A 25,113-nucleotide genomic window follows, 5' to 3' on the forward strand; every position below is an offset into this window, starting at 1 on the left:
TGGAGAAGCAGCCCTTCCTCCCCATTTGGGGCTGCCTATAATCGTGGAAAGATTAACAAAGATTTGTTACAGAAACCAGAATCGCCAGCCCTTTGAAGGTCCCCAGTCCTTTTGCATATCTGTAAACTGCCCTTTTGCCTACTTTTCCTTTGTACTTCTACCTATATAAGCGCTGGCTTATTTATGGTGGGCCGCAGAGCAGATTTTTGTGGAACCTGCTGCTCTCCCATATTGTCGGCAATACTGGAATAAAGGCTCATATATGATTCAACCCTGTCTGTGTTTAATTGGCTCGAGTGGTGACAGGCAGCACGGACCCATTGTTTGTCTGGTTACACTGTGAGATGGTATCGCGGAATAGTCAAGGGCTGGGCTCTGGAGGCAGACTGCTTTGGTTTCCTTCTTGGCACCACTCTTCTGAGCTGTGTGATCTTGGAGAAGTGACTTTCACCTCTCTGTGCCTCGGTTTCCTCTTCTGTAAAATGGAGATAATGATTCTTCAAAGAGCAGTTGTGAGGAAAACTAAGATAATGCACAGAAAGTGCTTAAATACTTCCTGGCACAGAGAGTGGTTTCAATAAACGTTTGCTATTGTTATTTAAAAATGTACCCTATAAGTAAAAACTGAAAGGCACAATGGTTATTATTTTTGTACTAGGGGGTTATAAAGAGTCATTCTTCTAATGCTTTCGTATGTTCCAATTTCTAAAAAATAATAAACATGAATTACTGTTTTGGCAGAAGAGCTGCTGTTTTTAAAATGACTGCTAGCCTCTTTCAGTTCTCAGAATTACTTGGCTATTATTACCTTACATGAAAGGCGGAACACCAGCTCCGCAGTGAAGCCATTTCTAATGTTTTCCTTCCGGCAGTAGAAACATTTCCACTGTCACCTCGATGTTCTGGAACAAAGGCTACGGGAAAGCCCTGGACAGACGTCAAAAACTGACACAGTCATCTCTGCAACAATCCAAGCCTCCAGCATAGGAGGAAGCTCGGCTCCTCAGCCGGGTGCCAGTCACCACCAGTGCTGCTCTAACACATTGTCAGGGGTCCAAAGAGAGCTGTCCCCTGCCATATCCTTATTGAACCCCTAAAGCTCCAGGAGGAAATGAACAAAAAGGGAAGGAGCGCTAGCGCAGAGGCACACCACCCAAACCCCACCCTTCCTGGGGACTCCTGGAGGGTGTGTACCGAGGCAGGAGTCCCCCGAGGTTCCGGGGGGTCACTGAGTGGTCAGAATGTGCAGGGCATAGAGAGGTCAGAACGAGGGGACAGAAGCAACCGCCTGCTTAGTCCCCAGGCTGGACACAACGAACCTTTGCTTAAAGAAAAGCTGCTTGAGCTCAGTCACATGAGGAAAGGGTCAGGAATTTCAACTGGCCGTCATTCCCAGGCAGCAGGCATGTCACGGCCCACGTGAGGTGGGGTTACAGACAGGCCCATGATGAGCTGCGGGTTCAGTAGCCAGTCTCCCACAGGTGAGGCCGAGGTGTCTGCGTCAACACAGCTGACATTCTGGAGTCATTTTAGCTGAAATCTAACTTCAGGGCTAGAGTTAAGGCCGGCTATATGGTGTGCCTGTCAGAATGTGCCAGGCTTTGCTCTGGTTACAATGCCACAGTATCAATGGCTTAAAAAATAAAGTTTATTTCTTGCTCAGGCTGACACACCTGCCAAGTCAGGTGAGGGACCCAGGCTGATGGAGCCTGTGCCTTCTAGACTGCCGGTGGTCATGGCAGGGGCAGGGAGCCTGGCGAACCATCCACTGGCTCCTAGAGGCTTCTGCCAGGAAAGACGCCTGTGACCTCCACTCACTGCACCGGCCCCACCTCACTCCAGGGAAGTACAGGACAGGGAGGTACAATCCTGCCACATACCCAGGAGGAAAATTTCATGCGCAGTATCTTTGTTAAAACCTCAGAGGCAGGTTTTACTTTTATTACTATTTTACAAATGAGAAAACTAGGCACAGAGGTCAGTACACTGTCCAGGGGCACACAGCTAGCCAACGGCAGAAGGCAGGACTGAAATCCACTCACTCTGTCTCCCTAGCAAAAATGACGGAGAACCTTTACTCTGAGTCAGACATCATGCTAAAACATTTTTTCATATATTCTTTTTTAAAAATTCTTAATTGTTTAAAGTATTACATGTGTCTCCTTTTCCCCCCATGGACCTCTCCCCAGCTGCTCCCAGCCCCCCAGCACATGCCCTCACACCCTTACTGTGTCCATTGGCTATGCTTATATGCATGCATACAAGTCCTTTGGTTGATCTCTTATAGCGACACGTCCCCTCCCCCCGCCCCCCTCCCGCCACCTGCCTTCCCTCTGAGGTTTGACAAGTCTCTGTTCGATGCTTCTATGTCTCTGGATCTATTCTCTTACCATTTGCAACAGCATGGAGAGCATTATGCTAAGCGAAATAAGCCAGTCGGAGAAAGATAAATATCATATATCTTATGAACAACATAAACTGATGAACAAAAATAGATCATATATTCTTTACACCAATCCTATCTTACGAGAAAAGCAAGGCTTATAAAGAATACATGTTTCTCAAAGTCCATGAATAAATACTAAGTAGCTTAGCTGGGGCTCAACTCAGATATATAAACAAGGCAAGACTTTGAAAGACCTGTACAAGCTCAGGCACTGGTCATGAGAATCCATTCTGCAGTGTCCTACAGACTTGTGTGGAAGCTTCAGGCTTGGTTTAGACTACTCTGTCAGAAATTCTCCCTCAGGCTAGCCTCGAAACCATCACCATGTAACTTCCTACCCCTGGCCCCGGGTTGGGGCCTGGAGCCGCACCAATTTAATCTTGGATACAACTTATAAAACCCACTTTTCTTCATCCATGTTCCAAAATATAAATAGTGAACTATGCAAAATAATTTTATGAGGGTAAAAAAGATTATGCTTTTATCAAAATTGAAAGGGTTAATCACGAAACAGGGCTCTGTCTTAGCTGGGGCTAACAGAAGGAGCTCCTTCTGCAAACCTAAGCCTTGCACAAACATGCCCCCTGAGTGGTTATTTTACAGAAATTCCTGAAGACCATAACCCTGGCACAGCCCCCAGGAAGAAGGACGTCTGACGCCAGCAGAAGGACAAAGGGCAAGGCTGTAAAACTGGGGGGGGTGGCTGGGATACGTGTCAAGCTGAAGCCCCATTTGCAGCTCTCCCTGAGCACATAAAAAGCCTGCTCCCTCCCCATTCACCACTGATTTCTTTTTCAAACTCAGTCCACCTGCACCCAGGTGACTTGAATAAACATCTTTTTGATTACACTGAGCCTTGAGTCGGTTCTGTGCGACCCCGGCCCAACCCTGAACCTTTCAAAAATCATAGTCAGGCATTTATAATCACTAAGAGAAGAAAGAAAATAAGAGAAACATAAGGTAAAACTAAGAAATGTAAGGCCTCTGGAGAAGAAGCAAGGGCCTAACAAGGGAGGGGGTGACACCTGGACAGGTGTGGGAAAAGGCACTCAGCAGACAACCACGGACCTGCCTGGAGAGAAGGGAATGACCCTTCCTTGTGCTGTGCTATGTGGCATGGCTGAGAGGATGAGGCAGGGCCCTGCAGGGGTACCTCTGTATCTTCTCCCAGAAGAACACGAGTTTTACCACCATCCTACCTGTAATATATATGATACTACTAAACCATCTTCCCTTCTGCTAGCTGAGGTCACTAGGCATGCACTCGGGAAATGTCGCACCAGCCAGTGAACATGGAACCTAGGGAGGCTAGCCAGTCATAGATCCCAGCATCAAACACTTGGTTTTCTTGCTAATTGAGCTAACCTGTCCTGGAAAAATCATTCTGAAGGCTTGATAAGCATCCTCCTTATCTCGACACTAGAGGCATGATGCACGAAGATTCGTGCAAGAATAGGCCTTCCTTCCCCTGGCTGCCGGCACCAGTTTCCCTCCGGAACCCAGGACCCAGGCCTTCGCTCTGGCCGCCACCTCCTGCCTTCCTTCCGGGGCCAGGGGCTACCTCCTGTCTTTGCTCTGGGGCTGGGGGCCACCTCCGCCTTCACTCTGAGCCGGCCACCACCATTTTTGTCATGTTAATTTGCATATTCCCTCCTCATTGGCTGTGGGTGCTGCCATCTTTGTCACAAAGTAATGGTCAATTTGCATATTCTGTCTTTATTAGATAGGATAATTAACACATTTATGTGGATACCTATACACAATACCACAATACCTCTATTTCAGAAGAAAGCCACTTCCCCCACTACATGCTAGAAATGAAAAAATCTTATGATCTTCTCATAATATCCAAAAGGAAATTAGTAAAGTGTCTTAGTGAACATGTTTGTTCTAATTTGTTTATACAAAGAACATTTCCTTTTGTAGTTCAAGTCTGACAACAGCACACTTTGAACCTGAAATAAGTTCATGGTGTACAGAATGGGAATTGAGTCACTAGTTTGGCCATAAAGGTTCAATTCCCCCCCCCCCCCCCTTCCTCTCCTAGCATCCCTGGCAAGAATCTGTAGTGTCATCGTTCTATGTCTTGCCTGCTGGTGAAGTAGACCTCATAACTCAATCAAGGATCATTCGGAAGGGAGGCTGGGATACGGCCCTGTGATAGCCAATCCTTTACCCACTGACACTGCTAATTAACAGTGTAAAGTATTCAAGGCTCTCAACAACAAATTCTTCAAACATCTTCAAGCACTTACAAACACTTGATACTGTAATTAAAATTAATTACCTTCTCATTAAGCTTCTACCAGGCAACAGTGATAACATACTTTGAGTTACATGCACTAGAGAATACATATTTCTTCAAAATAATTTATAACTCATACCTTCAATTAATACAAACTAACCCCTTACAAAATTAGTCTGACCTGGTAGATTTACTGTATACTGTGTAATTTACATAAAAGTTAAATTAAAGGAGGGAAAAGGCCAGATTTTAATAGACTGCCTTGAAGGGCAAAAGGGGAAGGCTATGGTAATGAAAATCAAGCAACTTATAATGAGTAGCAAGTGCAGGTAAAAAACAGCCAAGGGTCCTCTGTGGAGGAAACTGTTGAGGGGTTCAAGGCGTCACCCAAACACCCATAGAGGGCTATTTCTAAGAAGAGGAAGTGGTCTCTGGGGACCCCACATTCCTGGAAGATAGGCAAGTTTGGGAAAGGGAAGTGAGCACCTACCACCTGACCCTCACCTTTGCAGGCCTGGACCCTAAGAACTCGGCCTTCTCATGGTGAGATGGTGAATTCTCACGTAAGGGAAGCAGGAAGCCCTGATATTAGGACAATTGCAGAATAAACGTCATTGAGGCTTTTAGTTCCTATGCTCAGAAGAAGTTTAGGGAAGGGGTGAATGGAAACCCCTGAGCACTAAACTAACTTCAGGAATCTTTCCCACCCATGCTTGTTATTCCCCATTGGCTCCGGGCACTGTCTGTTAGTAAAAACTCTCCAGGAAAAGGAACAGAGCATGTGGCTTGAGGGCTGAGGGAGAGGAAGGCATACCACATTCCACTCCAAGACAGCCACCGCAGGAACTCAGAAAGTGAGGATTTGGTGGCAGCTCTAAAGAAGAATAGTAACTGTCACCGCCCTCAGCCAGTGAGCAAAGAACGCCAGCCTGGGCCTGGGAGGTAGCTGGGAACAACAGATCTGCCTCCATCCCAGGACTGCGACCCCAGCCTTCTGCAAGCATGTCAAACTCACAGCCAGCGGGCCGCATGCTTCGTTTAAATAAACCAGGCGTATGATCTGCTGGCCATGAGTTTGACATGCTTGTACCTACAGCATTTATTTATGGCTTCCCTTACCCTCAAAATACGGAGGGTTGGCGTTCTTGTGTGCTTAACTAAGTTTCTGAAAGATAGCTACAAATCCAACACTGTCCTACCCAGTCCTCAGCACCTCCAATCGGAAGGCCTTCGAGGCATTCTTAGGGCCTCTTAGGCACACACAACAACTAACTTCATGTGAGGGGCACCGACCTGCAACAGGAACTAGACTTTCAGAGCTGGAAGAATCCTTAGAGGTCTCACTTGGCCTACTGCCTGCTTTTAAAGGCCGCTTAAACATGAACCCAGGTAACATTCCTTTTGATCCACGCTCTATACATTATAGCTGCCTTGCACAAAAGGGAAAGGAACTTGTCTGCTGAAGTACAGCTTCTTGGGTAAATGCAAAATGAATTCAGTGGTGAATATGATAGTGTGTCTATCAGATAACAAGCACGTTCCCTCTTTGCCTTGGATGCTAAAAGTGTAGAACCAAACTTAGAGTAACTGTTAGACCTGAGGCTTAGCCCTTTTGCTTCCCCCTCTTTTTTTCTTTTTGATTTCTGGACATTATTGCTACTCTATTTTCCATGTGCCTTATCATAACCTGACTCTCAATGGAAAGAGGTGGGTGAACTTTATAGATGCTAAGCATGTCATGCTGTCTGGAGATGAATGCTGTAGTCACTCCCAAATGGAATGGGGGTAACGTGATAAAACATACCCAGCTCATAAACTGGCATAGCTACTTCTATCCCCTACTCCAGGGCATCCAGAGGAAGCTGCACCAATGGTTACAACTGGGCTCGTGTTTTCTTAGAAGTTGATAGATAAGATTGAGCCAGGAAATAGCAGTTGGTACTCAGGCCCCAAAGCACATTCCCAAAGCAAACCTAAGCCTCAAAATTAAGTCCCTCTCTGCAGGCAAGGGTTGAGTTTGTTTCTGGTACCATAAAAAATACTGGGGTGGGGGTGAGGGAAACATATATACCATATGATTTGTAGTATAGAATTTTGTTGTAAATGGATCAGAATACTACCAGCCATCAGACAGGGCTTAGAGATAATACACTTACATTTGAGGGAGTGGAAGGAAAACGGATCTATATTAATTTCTTTTCCTTTTGCAATAATGAAGTTGTTTCGAGCAATTTTATTTTTTCTAAGACAAGCCAGCAGTATTGTTGCCAAATAGCAATTAGAAATAAAAAGCTGTTTTTAGTTAAAATAATAAATAGCTTTACATTTAAAGAAAATGTTAATGTCCATGAAAAATGCATTCAACCAACACTTTAGTATTTATTTCTAGTAAGGAAAAGCAACCTTACTTTGAAGTTGTGTTGGATTTTTAAAAGAGGATAATCAATATAAAAAACTCTGACCTCTGTGGGTCAAATAAAATGATCTTTTAGAAAGGTAAATGAGGTCATGTCCTATTCTTTTGAAAACCTTTAAAGTTCCTAGATTAAAGTGTGAACTCCTTAACAAAGCATTTAAAATTCCAGATCAGGTTCCCTATTTTAGCTATATTCCTCCAGCGGTTCTCAACCTGTGGGTCGCGACCCCTTTGGCGGTCGAACAACCCTTTCATAGGGGTTGCCTAAGACCATCCTGCATATCAGATATTTACATTACGATTCATAACAGTAGCAACATTACAGTTATGAAGTAGCAACGAAAATAATGTTATGGTTGGGTCACAACATGAGGAACTGTATTTAAAGGGCCAGAAGGTTGAGAACCACTGCTATAGACCCATCCATAATGATATTTTGAGCACAAGGCACTAGAGCAGTGGTTCTCAACCTTGGCTGCACATTAGAATCACCTGGGAATCTTTTTAAAATCCTGATTTCTGGGCCTCATCCTCCGGAAATTCTGTCTCTTTGTTGCTAATGTTGTGGCCCCATCCCATAACAAAGAAACAGAATTTCCGGAGGATGAGGCCCAGAAATCAGGATTTTTAAAAAGATTCCCAGGTGATTCTAATGTGCAGCCAAGGTTGAGAACCACTACCCTAGAGGGGCCTCCCTGTCTCCATGCCAATTTACTTTTTAACTACTGATTCAAAAAGCCACCTCCAATCTCAGCTGAAACTAATTGCTTCCTTTGTGCTCACCCCCACATCTGCCTTTACCCCTTCTACAGTCAACACTGAGTATAGTAATAAGAACTTGTGTAATATTTGTCCCTCTACTACCATGAAGCCTCGAGGGGTGGGAATGTCTAATAAACTAGCTGAGTCCTGCCCCACATTCCTTCCTCAATAGGATCTCAGTATCTGTTGCCTGACTCAGTAATTGACAAACAGCCAACTGGGGCAGCCTCATGTTTACATTCTCCCAGCTGTTTGCACTGAAAGAACCTGCAGCTGAGGTTGTGCTGGATTACTTTCCAGGCAGACTGGGCTGTTAATGTTGATTCACGCTAGATCAAACATTCAGGAAACTGATATGTCTTATACGGCTCCAAGCAGAATACAGATGACCACCTGGCCAGTGTGGTTCAGTGGTTAAGCATCGACCCATGAACCAAGAGGTCACTGGTTTGATTCCTGGTCTGGGCACATGCCTGGGTTTCAGGTTCAATCCCCAGTAGGGGGGTGCAGGATGCAGCCAATTGATGTTTCTCTCTATCTCTCTCCCTTCCTCTTTCTAAACATCAATTTAAAAACATATTTTAAAAAATATAGGTGACCGATTGCCAAGTGGTAAATATTAAGGTCCCCATCGTACAGAATATGCAGTTGTACTCCCTTTCTCCTTAAGTGACCTTTTCCCTGGGGTGACCATCATAATTATGGCAGGGAACCCAGGAAGCTGCTCCTTCTAACACACATATTCAATCCATTAATTGTGATGACAAAAAGGCAGTCTTGCATTGCATTAAATTAAAAAAAACTTAAAAAATAATTTATTTAATGCACTAGCAAGATTATCAAGTAAATATAGTTCCTTGTCCCTCAGGAAACCACATTCAATAGAATGTGGACACACAAAAAAGGAGTCCTTTTATCCACCAGGGTCTAAGAATTCAGTGACTTATGTAAAGGGGAAAAGCAGGCCTCAAGAAGAATGGGCAGATATAATTATTTATATCAGGATATTTAAAATGAAATTGGCAGGGTATTTAAAATTTATTTTAAAAAGCGAAGTTATCAGTTGCTAAGGACTTGTTAAGCATCATGTAATTTTCTAAATGCTTCACATATTTTATTTTTGCTTTCAATCATCTGAGGTTAGAATAATCACTTCTATTTTATATGGAGAAAGTAAGTTACTTGTCTGAAGCCATAAGGCAAGCAAGTGGCAGAGTGGTGGTTCCAGCTGGCTTCAAGGTCTGGATGCTAGTAACAGCCCTGCCTTTTATCGAGAGCCCACTGCACATACCTGACCCATAACCCCTACAACCTCTGAAAGGTAGTTCACTTAAGTCACTGTGTTACCATTAAACATTACACAGTGAAAAATATGTATAATGGAGAAACCAGGACAGCAAACACTAAGCAGACAGCTTTGGACAGTTCTTTGGAGATGTTCCCCATTTGCCATTAATAAGAGAAGAGACTAGCTTAAATCCCAGGATATCTTATGTAATAAAAAATGTAGGTAGCTTCTGTTTTAGCCACAAACAGTGATTCTCGTCTCCAGTGATGCATGCCAGCTTGTACATGCCTCCCTCTCTGGCTAAAGCCCTAGTGATACTGTAATCATTAGATGCTCTGCAACCAGACGCAGGCGAGAGAAGGTTTCCTTTTTTTCCTTCTTCTACAGCTACAACAATTGACAAGCACCAAAGATTTATATCTCAGAGAATAGTCCTCTAGGGACACAGCGTTTTGTAATCTGGGAGAAAGGAAACTACAAAGAAATAAATTGAAAGTGGGTTGTGATTTTTTAAGATAAACATTATACCATGACCCTTCTTAGAACCCGAGTGTATATTTGGGTTGACTGTCTTTTCGAACAGAGTGAACTGCCTGCCAGGGCCCCCTCACACCTGCAGCAACCAGACAGCTCAGATTCGTAGGAAAGCCCTGATCCAGAGCCATGTGTCTTACAACAGAGGTTAACTACACACAGTGGTAGCATAAGATTGTGGTTAGAAGCACAGACTCTGAGCCAGACTGTATAGGTTCAAAGTCCAGCTCTGCCACGTCAATTGTATCACCTTGGGTAACTTACTCTCTCTATGCCTCGGTTTCCTCATCTGCAAAATGAGTGAGGACAGCAGTATCTACAAGGGTGATTGTGAGGATTAAATGAAGTAATAACTGTGAAGTGCTTGGAACAGCGCCTCATACAGAGTAAGTGCTTCAGTGTAGGCTATTGTTTATTAAACACAACAACCTCTCCGCCCCCCCCCCCCCACCTCACCCCTCCCCACCCCCTCCCCCACCAATAGGTGGGAACTTCTGGAATTCCAGAGACAAGAACAATGATGCTGCTGTCACCATAATTAAGCCCTTCTGGTGGAAGCTGATGACTACCCCTCCCACTCATGAATCCTCCTGTGTATCATCTGAGGGAGGAGAAAAGACACACAGGATCTCAAAGGCATACCCAGAGGGCCCTTAAGGATCAAGTTTCAAAGTACCTGAACTGAACAGTAAAGATATCCAAAAGAAGAATATCTAGTATTTGAGTGATTTAACCTGACTTAAAAAGGCATAGAACCTCAAATGACTAAAATTTAAAACCTTCTAATAAGTGTCATTCGTCTTCTCTGTTGCTATTTACAGTAAAACTAGGACTCTATATTAAGACCCTAAAGACAGATGTCTAACATTTTCCATCTCCAAGTCTTTAAGCAAAACAAGGGAAAATTGCATTGGAAAAATTTATCTAATGATTATAACTTGCTAGGTCCTCTAAAAAGTCCTGAAACCTAATTCTTGAGAGTATTATGTCATGGAATCCTGTTTCTCTAGGTAATGCGCAGGGTTATTATGGGCCGGGCTAGAGTTAATTCCATGACCTTATCCATCAATGGCATCATTCTGTAATTTTATCCAGGTTCCTTCTCCTTCAACCTTATTCAAATGGTCACCAAATTCTGTTATTTCTTTGTCCAATAATTTCTCTCTGCCCTTTCCTTGCCATTCTTGGATCCATCTACCTGCATCCACACCCTCACTTCCTACATTACTTACAAAGGCAATAGTGTAATCAGGTTTTCAATTCTTTCAATGTTTGACTTCTTCAAGCCAGCCTTAGAGAGTCATTACACGAATCTTCTAAACTTCCATCATGGTACATCACTGCTCAGGATGTACAATGGTTCTTCCTTTAATAAAGGAACTGAGTTCCTCCTGCTGCTAGGACTTGATTTTTGAATAATTTTTCCCATTCCAACTATCCAGTGTCTTCTTCCTTGGACAGATCTCAGCACTACAGTCTACTGAACACATTGCTGTACTTTTTTTTTTTTAACCCCAATAACTACATCATGTCCTTCTGGGCACACCATTTCTGAGGCCTCTGTCTTATCCAGATCCTACCATCCCCTCAAGACCTCCTCCATAAGGCCTTTCCATAGGACTCCTGCCCGTGTTACTTCCTCTCTGTCCATCCATTTTGGCTCTTATTTATACTGTTGAGTGGGACCCTACTTGTTTTGTCTTCATTGCTGAATTTTTTGATTACTGAAAGTATCCATTTTTATGAAACCAAACAAAACTCAGCACACTCAGAACTAGCAGTATCACTGAATGGCAAATACCTGTTTTTGTAATTGGCTTCTTTGCTATAAAGCAGTATATTACAAAATTTGGAAGAGACCCACAGTAATAAATACCTATTTTACCAATACATAAATATATATGTATACATGTATACACATATGCAATTGAAACACGTTTTATGAAGTAATACTTATCTTTACTACATGCAATGCAACTGTCTTTTTAAGAAACAGCCTATATTTTGGACAGCTGCATACCTGGATATTGTAATGAATATTGTTAGGTATATTAATTTTATTATGTAAAAAAGTGCTTGTTTTTAGATACAGATCAGAAACTAAGTTCCTTGATATCTGTGTGTAACTTACTTTAAAACAGATTACATACACACCCACACAAAACAAATATAAAAAGTTTAATTGTTGAATCTGGATAAGTATGTGGGCATCTGCTGTACTTTTTCTTCTGCTTTTCCTTATAAAAATATAAAATGATACTTGTTACTCATTCAATTTATTTCATGGCCAACCAATGAGCTTCAATACTGTTTGAAAAATAGTGCTTTATAAATAGGAAAAAGACAAGCCACTCCTTCCTATTTGCTAATTATATTTAAGGAGGCGCTAACATACTGAAGAATGTTCTGAGGTTACTTCCTGGAGTGGGTCAATAAAGGATTTAATTTTCCATTGCTCTGAGTCCACTAATCTCTCCTTGAAAACCCTTTCTATGAAACTTTCTATGAATTATTAGTACCTTAGCAGGAGCGTATAAGATTAAGGACTAGTTTTTTACTGGCAGAGATCACAGAATCATAATTTACCCCATGGGACCTTTCATCCTATGAAGAATCTTTGCAGTAAAAGGACTACATATGGGAATGGCAAAAGTTCAAGACAATGTATTGAAATTGAAAATGTCATAATAAACATGCATCTTGGTTAAAAAAATAAGTTCCAGGAGCAGAGCCATAACACCTCATTGAACTGACAGTAAGAAGGAAGTGTTATGAATGAAAGAAATTTCCAGAGAAATAAAATTCTTTCCATTTAAAAGCTAACATTTTTAAGTCTTGCTGATTATATATTTCTGAATTTCTAAATTTCTAGGACTGTTTTCCTGATGGCTGGGTCACTCATATGATGAAGTTGCATTGTGATGTAGCACCATGACTGCAGAAAGAAACCAAGACTAGATCAGCAGGGGACCAGGGCTCCAGGTGTAGGGCCCTCATTTGAGAAAATGAGGTAGTCGGACTTTCAGCTTCCAAGGCCTCTGCAGCTCTTATACCCAACAATTCTGTAAGGCTGGTAGCCCTAGGCACATACCAAAGAACATAAATTGAATATGGGGTGGGGCAAAAAAAGGTTTATAGCTTTTTATAGAAAATAAAATAATAATAAATAAGTAATAATAATACAAGAATAAACTGTTTTGTGAACTCAAAATTGTAAACCTACTGTTGCCCCACCCTGTATTTACCCTTCCTTATAATGAATCTATCTTACCAAAATGAAAATTAAGCAAGCAGTAATTAAAAACCATATGCAGCAAATGAAAGAAATGAATAATTCTTAACACAACACACAAAGCATACTTGCTGTTTGATTTCAGGGATCCAGAGGTCAGAACAGCTGGTCACCCTTGTGGGGAGGGTAGGGAGAATGATCTGCGGGAAGGTGGCACAAAGGGGTGCTGGGTGCTGACAATGTTGATACCAGGGATAGTCACTAGGGGCACCCACAGGCAAAAATCATGCAACTGTATAACTGTACATTTAAGGTGTATGCACTTTCCAAGTTATTCCTCAAAAAAGTAAAGAATAAAACATACCAAAAAAATCAATGAGAATACAGGAGCTTTTAAAATTACAACTTTATCTTTACAGTACCTATAACATTGCAGATACTCAATAAATGTTGGTTAACATACAGTGTTGTTCAATTCCAGCAGAAAAAAGAACTTTAATTTCATTAGTGTGTCAATACATATTGCATTCTGCCAGCTCTTTAATATTTTTAATGTTCCCAAAACTTTCATGACACTACCTAATAAATATTTGGTTTTAGTATCTATATATATAAACGGCTAAGATGCTAAGTGTCTGTCTGGGAAATGAGGTCACATAGCAATGCCTGGCTTCCTCTCCCTAGTGACTAGCCTCCTTGGAGTTTCTTCAGCCCAGGAACAGGACTTGCTTTATAGCCAGGTGGAAACATTTTACACTGTAACTAAATGTCAATGAAGCATTTTCCCATACCTCATCTCATTTGACCTCACAGAAGTCCTGGTGTAGGTAGATACGAGACTTGGTGGAATCCTATTTTCTTTTCATTAGCCGGAAAACAGAGATTTAAAAAGCTTAGAAACTTGACCCGACTGAAAAGAAGTAAGAAATGGTGGACCCTGAAAACGACTTTACGTTTTCTCACTGCACAGAATATAGTCAAACGCTGTGCAGTTAAATATTTTACCCTTTGTTCTCCCTGAGTAATCGACAATAACAATCTGCTTCGTGTTGAGATTTACTGCTGTGTTGCTGACAATTACCTGAAAGAGAAGTTGAGATACTTCAATGGGCTGGAAAAAGTTTTAGCTAAATATGAAAGCAGGTCTAATTAAGCAAGTTTATTCTATATCTATAAAAGGCTAATAAGTTGACTCACGCATGCGCGATACATATAAAGCTCTCGCTGACGCCAATCGCACGTGTGTGTTTCCATCTGTCATTATCGATTGTGAATTTGGTTGATATTTCTATTATAGAGAAAGGTTGAATAGCGATATTAAAATATTTCTTCTAATAATTTCCTTTCAATGTGAATGAATTCATGCACTGGGCCACTAGTCAGAATATAAAAGAGCAAATGTACAAAACACAGAGAGTAGCCATGTGTATGGCATATTAGTAGCAAGGCATTAATATCTGTGGTATAATTAAGTACCTCAGGTCTACAAACAAAAATATTTAATTTTAAATTCTGCACAATATAGCCACATCCTAAATGCCATGTTGATGCGGGTTGCAAATGGTTCACTCATAATAGTTCTTAAGAAAGCCAATGTTTCTCAAAGAGGCTGAATTAACTAAAGCACACAAAGTACAAGTAGGGCTTACTCACTCAGACGAAACTGTTTTATGACTGTTAATGGAATTGATTAATTTAGGTTCCAAGCCAGGCCCCCCACAATACAAAATTTCCACTTCAAAAATGTTTTCCTGGGCATCTTTTGTGAGCCAGGCAGGATGCTAAAAGCACTCACGGAAAGATGAGTATGGTGAACTCTGCCCTAGGAGTTCCCACTCGGGTGGAGAGACACTTAGGCAGGAAGATGTACAGGACGCAGGGCTGTAGAAGAACAATGTAGTAAGTACTCTGAGGGCACAAGGGCTGGAAGTGAGCAACCAGAAGCTTCAGTGATACAGCTTCCAAGGTGATATTTGGCTCAGACGTAGAAGAGGAGCTCAAAAATCAGCCAAGAGAGCTAGCAAGAAGCACAGACAAAAAGTAAAATATTTAGGAAACGAAAAGTTTTCTTGAGGCATCTAGAATTTAGAAGGACTAAATGGGTCATTCTAAATCAGAGTATGATTGGGGGCTGGGGTGAAAAAGAGAGAAGGCATGAGCGCCTCAAGAAGATAGACAGCCTGGGGCAGGCTCTGTAAACCATGCTATGCTTGAAGCTTCATCATGTAGGCAAAGTGAAGCCAGGGTTTTAAACATAGGTGGAAATTTTTTAACGTATAAAAATAAAATATTGAGGAATAGAGAAGTTGAAATATCCAAAAAAGTATAAGGAAAAAATCACCCTTAAAGCCTCCCTTAATTACAGACACTGTTGAGAATCTTATTAATTCTTTAAAACATGTAACTGTGCCTATACTGCACACAGGAATTTCAGATCATGTGCTGCTCTCAGTCACTCAGGATTCACCAAATCTGTAGGATTTGGTCAATCTGTGGCTGTACCTGCCTGCTGCCCTGCACAGCAACACCAAGGGGCCTCTGCCTGGGATGCAGGGATCACATAAGCAGACCTACTTAAAAAAACACACATTTGAAGCTAAGGAGAGTTGTGTTCTCACTTAAACTGGTATTATCTATCACATGATGGGAAGTCAAGCATTTTGCCTTATAGAAACATGATTTCTTTTATCTCCACCTATCTCTCTTCTGGGGACCCGAAATGCTAAACAAACTGATTATCACAGCCCTGATGCTTTTTATCAGAGAGGTGTACAGATGAAAAGGGATAAAATTTTCACCCAGGATGAAAGAAAAGGTAGGAGCTAAAGATGACTTCCCTTTTGTTTTTTATTTATGGACTAGAGGCCCGATGCACGAAATTCGTGCAAGGGGCTAGGCCCTCCCAGCTCCAGCTTTGTCCAGAAGGTCGTTCGGCTGTCCAGTCTAATTAGCATATTACACTTTTATTATTATAGATTACAAAGAGAAATCCTTCCCTGCACACTGTAACTAAGCCATAATTACAGAAAATATCCCAGATCCTTCTGACTGTATACTGAGGTACACCTATCCACTTTTATTACTCAGATTCTGTCTGAAACACCCTACCCCCCCCCCCCCCCCACACACACACAAGTTAGAATACTAAAAGGGGGGAAAGTGTATGAAGAACAGAAAGCAGTCTGGGAAAATTTCAACACCAGACTTTTAAAAAATCTTTACTGGGCACTGTAATGAACCAAATCATGGGTCTCTACCTGGCTTAGAGCCCTAACTTCCCAATGAACTCAGATAGAACACCTGCTCCGAGCTTATTACAGAACTGCCTGTGCACAGAACTTCCATGGGAAAACATTAATTTAATGTCCAATCAGAAGAATGTCTTCTTAAGAGGCTTTTATTCATGCATAGTTCCCTAAAATATGTGAACGATGGGGTTTTGTTGTCTTTTATGGGGAAAGCTGATGAGCTTAATAAGGTCCCAATGGCTGCTGTGTAATAGTATTCCAATGTAGTGTACTTTATTTTTATTAAATTGACTCAGTCCACCTACATTATTCAGCATTTCAAAATGTTAGAGGACCATCTGTTCAAGATTCACCACTGAGAACATTATGAAACCTCATTCAGCCCAAGATGTTACCCTGAATGTGATGAACGAAAATTCCTTTGATTTCTATACAGGATAATGCCTCTGATGTCATGCATTACCTCAGATGTTGTTATGACTGACGTTTTATTAATAAGGCCATTGTAAACATCTGTAAGTGCCACAATCCCTGTGGCAGAGATAAAGTTTGTCTAATTGCTTTTCATCCTGGATAAACATGTAGACCACAGCCGGTGAATATATACTTCATATTACAGGACGACTCAAAGTGTTTAATTCTATCTAATCAGAGGCCAGGATATGTTTATTTTATTAGGGGGCACATTCTTCAAAGGAAACAAACTTCTTATGCGAACAGTGAGAAAGTGATAAATAATTAGGCAAAAATTAAATGGCAAGCAGATCTAGGCACATCATTTACTTTCCACTTATATAGCATCTTTCATTAAAAATTTCAATAAATCTTGATAAATGTTTTTGTCCCAACCCAGAATATGATTATCTGAAAGTGTTACAAATCTGTTCTGAATTTCATAATAAACAACTGACAGAGATTAAGTCTTCAGGACTCATTGCTAAGTCGTTCTTCCCCTTTGCCTCATATATCAAGTTCTCTTTCTTTCTTGATATTCTCTCCAACACTTGATACCTGCCTGGACTAAGTCCTTCATACTGCACATCTGGACCACACTTTCTAACTCAACTCACTGTCTCCAGACTGCCCCTCTCAACGGTCACCACAGAGGCTATATACAGGATGAAGTCTAAATTTTGTTAGTTGAAAGTCAAAGTCCTCCATGTCTTGACCCAAACCTGAATCTTTCCATTCACACCTCTTACCTGGACCAAATGGTCTGATCCAGGTGAACTGTGACAAGATCAAGAACATGCCCAGATCAGTTCTACTAGCTCATCTCACCTTTGCTCATGTGCTCTGCCCACGCATGCAGTCTTACCACCCTTTCCACTTCCATCATCTACTACTCGGTGCCTGCTATGCCCCGTCAGCATGACAGATGTTTGACACATTTTGCCTTTAATCCTTACCCCAATTCTGTAAGGTATGTTTAGTCAATCATGATAAGCATCACAGAAATCCAGGACTTTGACAAGGTCACAAACTAGCAAGTGATGAGCCAGAGTCAGAACTCATGTCTGATTTCATAGTCTGTGTTTTTTAAAATCTCATACACACTTCCTGAAATACCATCCCCAACCTTCTACTTACCTACACCTTGGGGTTCCTTAGGAGCTTGGCTCAGTTTAACCTTTTCCACACACAGTCATTTCTTATCTCCTCCCACCTAGTAATCAGTGCATACTCACAACTCCTGCTGCTCTTAGAGTCCTTCCTGTTGCACTAAATCCTCCACTGCCTTGTATTATTAGTTACCTTTTGTGTCTTCCCCTTTTTTGCAGTCCCAGAGCCTCACATTATCTCTTGAACACAGTAGGTACTTGACTGTCATAACCAAGCCCTTCTGTACTTTGATATTGTCTTTGGGTGAAATTCCATATCGGGTAGGATAATTTCAGTAACTGAACAAAGTAAGTTCAATTATAGGGGCCTTTTTGAGCTCACAAACTAAGAAGATCAGAGGACGGGGCTAATTTGGTAGCTTAAAAAGTGTTATCAAAGATCCAAGCTCTTTCCATTTATACATTCCAATATCCTCAGGACATTTGCTCATTCCTTCATGGAGGCAAGAGAACTACTGCAGTTCTAAGAGTCACTATGGACAAGTATTGTCTGGCTATAGACAAGTATTGCTGTCTTTTCATATTTTATTAGAGAGGAAAATGTTTTCCAGAAGCTCCCCTTAGGCTCCTTTGGCCAGGACTGAGTCCTATGTCCATGAATTAGTTGCAAGGGAGGATGTGGAAGTGGTAACATTTCAGCCTCTACTGCAGGAGCTGGCTCTGCCAGCTACATAGAAAGGGAAGGAACATGGTGCTTGGATAGGCAACTGACAGTGTTTGCAAACACTGTTAGAGAAATATTAATGTAGTAATAAGCTCTGTATAATAAAACTCCTCCATGTCTAAATAGATGAATTGTCATAAGAAAGGTTTGCTAATCATGTTATAACAAATAATCCATTACAATACAGGTAAGAAAGAAGAGAAATGGAATCTCCCAGCTCTTTAGCTGATAAATTGTAAATACATTCCTTATCCTCAGGTCGTCAGTTAAATATCATGATTTCTTCAACCACCATGATCATCACAAAGAAGGAAAGGCAAGTGTGGGTGGAAAACTAGCCCTCTTGAGATTCCATGTAGTTCTCCAAACACATTAAAACAGACAAAAATACCAAAGAGATTTAAAGAACAAAAATGGAGAACAAAGTATTTACAAGCCTTTGCCTTTTCTTCTCTTTTTTGCTGCTTCCAACAGGATAGTCTGCCTCAATTCACCACCACCTGTTTTTAGTTCGAGAATCAGCATAGATATCCAACAACCGGGAACCACTTTAAAAAATTCCGGTACAGCCCTAGCTGGTTCGGCTCAGTGGATAATGTCAGCCTGCGGACTGAAGGTTCACAGGTTTGGTTCTGGTCAAGGGCACATGCCAGGTTGTGGGCTTGACCCCCAGTGGGGGGCGTGCAGGAGGCAGTCAGTCAATGATTCTCTTTCATCATTGATGTTTCTATCTCTCTCTTCCCTCTTTCTTCCTCTTTGAAATCAATAAAAATATATTTTAAAAAAATTCTAGTACAATAAAAAACAATGCAGCCATTTAAATGGAGGTGGACTTGAATGGCTGCCATGGGAAGCTGTCCAAGCTAAACGACTAGAGAAAAGATGCAGAGCTCTGTCTACATACATACTTAGTTGTGCTTTGAAAAGGGGGCAGTGGTGGGTTTATATAAATGTATACACATGTGCTCTGTATGAAAATCTCTAGAGCAGTGGTTCTCAACCTTCCTAATGCCGCGACCCTTTAATATAGTTCCTCATGTCGTGGTGACCCCCAACCGTAAAATTATTTTCGTTGCTACTTCATAACTGTAATTTTGCTACTGTCATGAATCGTAATGTAAGTATCTGATATGCAGGATGTATTTTCATTGTTCATGACCCACAGGTTGAGAACCGCTGCTCTAGAGGGTATCTTAGGAATTGTGAATGGTAGTTATCTCTGGGGAACAGGACTAGGAAGTTGGGACCAGAAATAACATTTATTTTATATTCTCTTTCTGGTTTAGTTTGTTTTTATTCATCTTATTTTCATATTAAAACAAAAGTCTCCAGTATCCACATTGTCAAAGTGAGACTATTATGCAAATAATTGCAAGATTTCATTAGCACACTCAAGATACTTTCTTGTTTCCTCTTAGGACCTATGATTTTACTAATAATAACGAAATAACTGGCCTCAGTGTTCAGGACAGTGAGCATTTTTGTAATGCAAACTAACTTAATATACGAGATTACTTTCTGAAAAGCTTCCTACTGAAAAGGTTTTTAAATCCAATTTCCCAAAGAAGTAAAACCATGCTTCAAAAGTTAGTTCTAAAATAATTTTTATAGAATGAAGCTGGTGTTGCCAATTCATAAATACGTAAGTTTTCAAGTAAAATCCCATAAAAAAATTATGTATACTAATGTTACATCATTCTTGTATAACTTCACAAAACGCCATCTCCTCTAGGGACCAATGCTACGGAAACATTTCTATGGAGAACTCAGTGTCCAAATGCTCACAACTTTGAATCTGTATTGTGTGGGTGATGGTATTTCCCAAGCAGGGACCTTTAAGAGAGCATTATAGGAGCACACCGGCAGCGTGTGACAGGCATGTCCCTACCCATGCAAACAAAGAGAGTCACAGAGTTCATTCACCTTGTGACTGTCTACACACAGCTCACGTGACTCCTGGGGGCTAGATTGTTTTATTTGTGATTGTCAGATTTTAAAGTTTTGTTTTGCCCTTCAAAATGGTTTTGTAACAACAACTATAAAAAAGCAATAAAGCCATCTCCTAAAGGTTGAAGTTTCTCAGAAGCCAAAACAGGACCCAACTACTTCCATTAAAAAAAACAAACTTGTTTTGATGGTTCTAGAATTTATTTTTACATGAAAGCAATGCTAAAATGGGATTACAAGATCTATCTGGAATACTTCACTTAATGAATTCTTAAAACATTAAAAATGGTTTGGCATTTGAACACGCACGTGCTCCAGAGGCCCAGAAATTCCATTCCTAAGAACAAATGCCCATGGCTCAGAGTGCACTGAAAATATTCATAGCAGCAACGTACACAACAGAAAACACCAACAGTAACAGCCACCCAGAAATAACCCAAAAGTCTACAGGCATTTGTACAGTGTAATAAAATGAAACATAGCTACAAGAATTAAAATGGGTAAATCTTAAAAGAAGCAAGTGAAAGAAGAAGACAACAGGCAGTATGAATTCCATTTTATAAAGGTCAAATGCAGGCAAACCCTTGTTTAGGTCTGAACACCTACGTTGTAAAATGACAGAAAAAGCAAGGAATGGCTAACACAAACCTTAGGACAGCATGTCCTAGGGGTAGGGAGGCTTGTGATGGAGAGATATGCAATCAGGGTCAAGCTTGATTTCTTACCCTGGGTTTTAGGTATTGTGGCAGTTCACAGTTATTTTTTAAACACGTATTTTCTATATGTAGCATTTTACAATTTATGGACATTTAAATTTAAAAACTATTGACTAAATTACATGGTAACATAAATTAAATGTGTGTGTCTGTGTAAGTTATATTAACATCATATTTAATCCTAATGTTCTCTCTAGCTCTAAACTTAACTCTGGGTAGCAGGTTAAAATGTAAATTTGAGGCCCTATTTAAATTGTGACCTGGACTCAAAGGCCCTGAGGCTATCAACTGCAATATGTCCTGACTATCTTTTTGGGACATTATCCTCACTGGTCACACCTGGGAATGTGAAGGATCTAGTCAGGAGAGAGCCCCAAATTTCCCCAAGGCTACAGATTTGCAGCCTGCAAACCACCCACGTTTGCACACACACTCCTGGGTCACACACTCCTAGGTCACACACTCCTGGGTCAGTGGGAGGAGCCTGGAGGAGTGGGAAGCGCTGAGAGGGCTTCTCCAGAGGAGCTGTCAGCCAGCAGCTGGCAGGAGGAGACCTTTCCTGCAGCCACGGGAACAGCCTCACAAAGAAGGCAACTACACTTGTTTATTCAACAAGCAGGGCTCTAGCAATTTGGGTGGGAATTTCCCCCTTTCATTCCAACTGAAACTGTGCGTGTCAATCTCTGTCAAATGTTGCACTCAGATGCCATGCAGCTATTAAGATGCTTTGCTGTTAGAACAACTTGTGTTTTTTTTTTAATAACAGAAATTTAATCTCCGAGATGCAAAGGATCAAATGTAAGCAGCAAATCCTTACAACTTTCCAGACCCCTCCTCCTGCCCCTACTTGTTTTATTTTCTAAAGGCTAAGAATCGTTACCCACAGGAAAGCAGCCTTCTGTGACATTCCAGACAAACCTCTGATGCAGAGCTAATTGAAAAAAAATTACTGCAATGAATAAATGTGTTCAAATATTTTAATATTCAGGCAATGAAAGATTGTATTTATTTTTGAGCAATATATTGACACACACACACAAAGCCACAAATTAAATATGGATTTCTTATGACATCAAGCAGCACACATGGGCAGGATTCAGGGGAAATGGAACCTTCTCTGCCTCATAGGGGCTTTGTGTCCGGCACCCTGGGGTGTCTGAGGATGGTTGGTGAGCCCTGACTGTTCAGACCCACATTACGCGTCCCCTCCTGCTCCCAACCCAAGGCTCAGGGGCAGCCTCCATACCTTGCTTTCTCACAGTGGCTGTCAATGTCACCCACAGTCAGTATTAGGAAGTCTGAAGTTTCTAGGGAAGAGAGGACTCAGATATCCAATTGCCAAAAGATCAGATGTTACAGTACAAAGTTAGATTCCAACTCAGTCTGTTAGACCCATGATTACTTCCAAACTAACAGCGAAGGGGGAGGACAACTGGCTCCTTTCCAGCCAGTCGCCGGCACACTCAAACCCAGACATTGTTCACCTGAAATCACACATGTTGGATTTACAATTTTAAAGGACCAAGGTGGTTCATTAGGAGTCCAGGCGGGCTAAATACCTAGAAACCTGATGAGAAATAGCGAGGGATTTGGGCAAGCACGAGGACAAATATTAAGAGCACAAAAATAATTTGTAATTCTCTCAAATATCTCATAGAACATTAATGACCACAAAGCGCTGCAATACATGTTTACACAGTCTGGTTGAAATGCGAGAGTGGTGAAGAGACTTACCAAACGCCACACAACCAATCAGGAAGTAGACCAGGATCAGCAACCAGCTCCCTCCTGCCCGGCAGACAGCCGCTTCTGCAAGGCCGGCAGGCTACAGTCAGCACCTTCCTATGACTCACCCTGGACTTACAGAGATACTGCTCACATATCTCTGGGTATTCCTGTGTTGGTCTTAGAGAAACTCCACGCCCTGCACCGTAAATCAATATAACTGCTAGCAATAATATACTGTATTCAACCCATCGCTGGACAAATGGGCTCTTTGTGTGGCCAGAAGAAAAGATATACATTCTGTATCTTTGCAGGGATGCAGCCTAGGACAGAGTCCTGTTATCACACAACACTGGGATGGCGAGAGAACCCTAGAGACGGTCAGTCGGCATCCCGGCTTACCAAAGAGGAAACAGGCTCGATTCAACAGACTCTGGTTGGGCAGTCAATACAATTCAGTGAACGGAGCACAGGAATCCCCAACATGAATGAAGGCAGAATGAGAAGCAGTACAAGTGCCTAGGGAAGGGCAGTGACTCAAAGGCAGTGAGTGAAGTCAGGAGAATCCTTTCTCTGTTGCTTCATTCATGAGACAGATGCTCACTGGTGCCTTTCCGTGTCAGGCACGGCGAGGCGTCCTGGAGTTGCAAAGGGGCACAGCACCCTCCCACCAAGTCTAGTGGCGAGGGAAACAATGACCGCCACTGGTGAGTGCCATGAGAGGTACACGGGTGCTATAAGGCAGCACTTGGAGGGGGGTGGGTAGCATGGGGGGCGGGGGGACAAGGTTAGTATAAAGAGACTTGTCAGTCAGAAGGTGCTTCAGGTAAAGTGAGTTCTGAATCAATTTCACAGACAGCAGGTAAGGATTTGGAGGATGCAGTGTACGGCAACGGAGACAGGGGAAGAACTGAGTTGGCAGGCAGAGATCAAACCTTGAGGGTTCCAGTTATATCATGTTAAGCTATTTGGATTTCAGCTGAGAGGCCATGTGGCAGCTGCCGAAGGGATTAGAAAGATGAGATCCCTGTTTTAGACCAGTCCTTCAGAGAAAGCTGGGTCAGACTGGAGCCTGCGGTAGCACTCTGAGGCAAGAGCTGGTGGAGGCTGGGTGTAGGGTGGTAGCAGGGGAAGGAGAGAATAGCGTCTAAATAGCGTCAAAGGACTCCGCAGCAATCAGCTGGCTGTGGGGATTAACAGGGGGAACGAAGGAAAACCCCACTTTGGCTCTGCATTCCTTGTCATGGCCATTCACAAGACAGATAACTGAGGAGAGGCCAAGAGGAGGCGGAGGTTGGAGTAGAGGAGGAGGAGTCAGATTCAGACACAATGAATTTGAGGTTCTAATGGATGTTTAAGCACAGACGTCCAGAAGAATGCTCAGAGATATGGGGCTGGAGAAACAGAATTGGAGCCTTCAGTGACAGTGCCTTGGGGCAATTCACCAGAAGGGTATGCATGGACTTTAAAGTCAGGCAGACCAGATCAACTGCCAGTTCTGCCACTGAGTAGCTGTACGACCTAGGGCAAGTAAATTAGAGTTTTTAAAAAATATATTTCATTGATTTCAGAGAGGAAGGGAGAGGGAGAGATAGCAACATCATTGATTAGCTGCCTCCTGCATGCTCTCTACTGGGGATTAAGCCTACAACCCAGGCCATGGGCCCTGACCAGGAATCGAACCGTGACTTCCTGGTTCACAGGTTGATGCTCAACCACTGAACCACACCGACCGGGCTAAATTAATGTTTTTAAGACTCTAGTTTCATATGAGAACATTTCTCCTAAAAATTAATGAGATCAGAAAAGGACCCCATGTCATGCCAGACACAGAGATATTTAAAGGTTTCCTCTTGCCCTTTTGTGGTCATATACTGCTTTGTATTATAATTTCAGTACTAACCCCTGCAAGAATACAAGCTTTCCTGTTGTCAGTCACTGGTCTTTAAATCCCTTTTGGCCTTTCTTGTCTGAACAGATTCTCCAATATCTGAATTGCCATAAATCATATAAAAAACTCAGACCAGAATAGTCCAGGGGACCAGGGATTCCTTGCCCTTGACATTAGATAGCAAATGCAAAGATCTCAAAATTGTTATGTGGTTGAAGTGCTATTGATTTAATTTTGTGTTGGGGATACGATGGGGGAGAAAAGGGCAGTGGGGTTTGGAAAAGGGAGTGTTACCAGTCTAATAAAGTCTTGACAAAGTAATAGAACTTTACTCACTGTGTAAAAGTATACTGTAATATTTAAGAGAAAGAATGTTC

General features: G+C 41.9%; 1 protein-coding gene across 2 annotated transcripts in view; it reads right to left on the bottom strand.

The window, feature by feature from the left end:
- Nucleotides 1-25,113, bottom strand: part of TMCC3 (transmembrane and coiled-coil domain family 3) — a 70,132-nt gene that overhangs the window by 15,330 nt on the left and 29,689 nt on the right. Inside the window, exon 1 of one of the 2 annotated variants that reach the window (XM_059683811.1) lies at nucleotides 22,855-22,929. The exons of the other annotated variant lie outside the window; for it this stretch is intronic. The gene's annotated coding sequence lies outside the window, so the exon portion shown is untranslated. Of the gene's footprint in view, nucleotides 1-22,854; nucleotides 22,930-25,113 lie in introns of those variants that run through there. 2 annotated transcript variants of the gene reach the window in all.

Source organism: Myotis daubentonii, chromosome 2 (assembly GCF_963259705.1).
Source record: "Myotis daubentonii chromosome 2, mMyoDau2.1, whole genome shotgun sequence".
NCBI classification, from domain to species: domain Eukaryota; kingdom Metazoa; phylum Chordata; class Mammalia; order Chiroptera; family Vespertilionidae; genus Myotis; species Myotis daubentonii.